The sequence below is a fragment of the Eptatretus burgeri genome, chromosome 5 (assembly GCF_056783735.1).
Source record: "Eptatretus burgeri isolate ZD-2024b chromosome 5, Ebu_testis_v1, whole genome shotgun sequence".
NCBI lineage: Eukaryota > Metazoa > Chordata > Myxini > Myxiniformes > Myxinidae > Eptatretus > Eptatretus burgeri.
The window spans coordinates 39,482,822-39,486,873 of record NC_140965.1 but is presented as its reverse complement, the minus strand read 5'-3'; positions in this window follow the sequence as shown (position 1 = coordinate 39,486,873).

Sequence of the window (4,052 nt, the reverse complement as noted above, 5' to 3'; positions counted from 1 at the left end):
CCGCGAAGTCTTAACTCTCTGTTTTTGTTGACTGACGAACGTGGTCGCTTATATCAGCCCCGTGGCTTCGCTCTCTCTCATCTTTGACCCCCTCCCTTCGACCTTTCACCTCGCTCCCCATTGGCCCGAGAAAAAGTGGGCGTGAATGCTTTTTGATCCATAAATTTGCATATAACGATCGCCCTCCAACGCCCTGGAGGCGGGGCCAAATCGCCCCTCGCTCACCGATTGGACGGAACAAAAGTGGGCGTGTGTCGTTTTTGATCCGTTTTTGAAGTGGAAAATCCGTGGTTTTGTACACGCTGTTCGGCGCGCGCCCTGCACGAGTCCAACACCGGTACCCACAAGCGGCGCAAGAACGGTGGCGATGCGACGGTTGCGAGGTGTGACGGGAAAGGTCGTGGCTGTTGTGGTGAAGCGGCGTTGTGGTGGGTGGTGGTGGTGGTGACAATGGCTGTTGGTCCAAAATAAAGATAGTAAAAGAAAAACAGCTATCCTGAAGAGTCGCAGCACGCATGAATAACATTTATTCCCTCTAGACAACGGGTTTGGGCCTAACTACACATGTACTTACCGAGATATCTCACCTAAGGGACCTGAATGGTGGTTTGCGAATTTGGTAACCACAACACTACCCCCTCCCCTTTTTACAGACTCGTCCCGAGTCGTCAAATTCTCGTGTGCCATCATGTGTAGTTTTCCCCTAGTACATTTTACCTACGGATCCCTGAGTGCGACATTCATGGTATTCGTGTCCCCAAAATAAATAACCTGAGGGCTGCGTAACTACCTAAACAAACTCACTCACACGGACGACTTAAATAAAATTGCCGGCGCTAGGACATACATGCCGGGGGCGCACTCATATGTACAGTACATCTTAACCTTAACTTACAAATTTTACACTAAACCATGGCCCAGGATCATTGAACTCTGCAAGAGAAAAGCAGTTAGCAGGGAGCCAGGCTGCTCGCATGCAGTCTCTGGCTCAAACAATGCAGGTGACAGGGAACGTGGCTGGCTGCTCACACGCAGTCCAAGGCCTTCCCTTTTGAACTGAACGCGGTGAACCACAACGGTGCATGGGCTGCACAACGCAGTCTCCGTGCCAGCTCAAGTGGCACACGCAATGAGCACAATGAATGGATGCATGAACACAAACACGGTGCACGGGCCGCCACTGCAGGCCCGTGTTGTAGCTGCCAACAGGGCAGTTCTCGCAGCTTGCAAACTGTTGCCTTGATCCTGGCGCACATGGAAATGAACAGGGGGGGGCAAAGCAAAAATTGAACGGGGCTGGTGAACCTGGGCAGTGGGCATGGCATGGCAAAGGTGAGCAGGCAAACACAGCCCGCAGAAGAAGGCCGCTGCAGGCAAACACAGCCGGCAGATGAACTGGCCGGCACGGGCCTTGAAGAAAAACAGCCAGCAGATGAACTGGCCGGCACAGGCCTTGCAGCACAGCAGCTGCAGACGATCCAGCCGGCACAGGCCTTGCAGCACAGCAGCTGCAGATGAAGTTGGCCAGCCTTTGCCGTTCCGTGGAGGTTGGTGGAGGGAGTGCGGTGGTGCTGGCCACTTGGAAGGCGGGCTCGGACCTACCTACCTGTCTCCCTCCCACCTATCACCTTTGCCTGTCACTGTACATACCCACTCCCTTAATTTGTCAAACCCCAATTTAGCCCCAACTTATTTTTTTTATTTTTTACTTCCCCACTATAAATCGTCCCCTCACCCCCCTTATCGTCTTTGTTCGGCTAACCTATCCTGTCACCTAGCCTACTCCCAACCCCTACGTTCCCTTCCCGGAGGGGAATAAGGGAGAGCTAGCGTCCGGTGTCGAGGCCCAACGAAGCCTCAGAATGGCCTCCCCAGAGTTCGGCGATCTATAACCAAAGTGGGTCCAGCGGCCCACAACGACAGCGAGGGGATGGATGGTGCGGAGGGGTACATCTCCTAATCTACCCTATCCATTTAACAGTTAAACTACCCCGGGGCTTTCAACAAGCGCCTCTCGCTTAAACTATTGGTTCTAACAACCCAGATTCCCGTCGCCTGTGTTGGTGTCCTCACAATTTCGGGCCTCGCCCCCCAATTTTCTCTCCGTGCCCTCACACGGTCTCCTGGCTGGGACACGTGGCTCCCTTTGGCAGGCACGACCCTCTGCCGATTCTCCCGCTATGGCACCCCCGGGCACTACACTGCCTCCGAGCCTACCAGCTCCCTAACACCGGGGAGTGCCCCCCATGGCACCTCCCCTGAAACGCACACGTGGCAGGCCGGCCTCCCGGGCCCCTTTCCGAGGGTCACCCGTGCCCACAACACTGCCCACGCGGCTAATGGCGCCCCGGGCCCCCGCACCAAGCAGGCGCACCCGTGCCCACTACTCTATTCCGGCCCCCCATGGGCCCATGGCCTACCGCGGCCGACTAGCCTGGTGCCCGGGGTACCCACTCAGCGATACTCACCTTTCGCAGCCACGCTCCCAAGCCCGTCAACAGGGCTCCTGCACCCCTCCAAATGGGTCTCGAGCCTACATTCCCACCAACAGCAAAACGACCTCCATTTTGTAAATTTGACTAACCCCCTAAACTCACTTTATACTGACCCCGGGGTCCCTTGGGCGGGAGTCACTCCTCCCCCCAATCACTCATCGCACCATGCATTCCCCATTCGCTCCACACACACAGACCCGCTGGCCTCACTCACTCAACAAGCACATGCTTCCACTTCACTCACCAACTCTTCAACACACACACCACTGAACTCTGCCATCCTTCTATCTGCACCCCCTAACTAACTCGTGCTCCCACGTCGTCCCTTAAACTATCGCACGTTCCTTTTAACACTACGTAGCTAAACTACTTCCCCTCTACACATTCACAAGTCTGTCACGGTCTCAAATAATCCCATTTTATTTCCCAACCTAAATCTCGCTACAATCCCTCTAACTAATCCATTCCACGGACTCCATGAGGACTTACCCCTGCCCCATGAAGTCGGTCGAGCTAAGCTAACCCTTCCCCCTAACTAGTTTCCATCCTGTGCCCTGGTAAGGGGGTCTTTCACCCCTTGCCCAGGAATCCTGTGCACCCGAAAGTGAGGCTTGCTTTTTTTTTTTTTTTTTTTTTCCATGCGCAGCACCTGCGCGGCAACTCAGAGCTCGCGCACTTTGCACCTGCCCGTGACGTCATGCAGCTGCACGTGTTCCTCGTCCCTCCTTGGACGGTACCATCCGGCAGAGATACCCCTCCTGCCGGATTCCAACCCCACGTGCAGCCATGGCGTCACCGTGCGCATAAAAAAAAACACAAGCCCCACGTCTCGAGGGGTTCCCCACGCGAACACATGTGCTTTTCCCGTTGGAGCTTAACACACACGATCGCGTGGAGAACCCGTCCGGTCCAAATCCGTCATCCTGCCTAAACTTTGTCCGTCCGCGGGATCGGCAAATCCACCGCGTGCGTTTCCGGACCGGGACTTCACTCTCGCAAGCGAGCACGTGGCGGTCTCGTGCGTTGCACAGCACGAACCTCGTGCTCACTGCTGGGTGAACCCGGCACGGTCCCCGAAACAACTACAGCCGCTACCCGGCTTTCGTTCCTCTGTCGCCGTCGTCGCCATTCCACACACGCACACCTGCGTGTTACGACGCACACACTCCACTCCATCACATTCACACCGGGAGACGCGGCTGCGTGCTCCCGCATGCCGACCGACATCTCCCTTACATACCGCTCTCTCACACACACGGTCTCCCTTGCACTCGGCCGTTCACTCACGCGTGTCTCACTACTCACACAAACCATACTACTTATACACGCGGGGGCACTCACCCGCGGTGCCTCATCCACACTCCGTGCCTCACTCACACACGCGGGGGCACTCAACCGCGGTTCCTCATCCACACACGGCGTGCTGGGAAGCACACACTCCGGCACCATCGCCACCACACCACTCACACACGGGGTCGCTTCCACACACGGGGACGCACTCACACCTTGCACCACACACACAGGGACAACCACACTGGGGATTTGTGTCCCCACAAG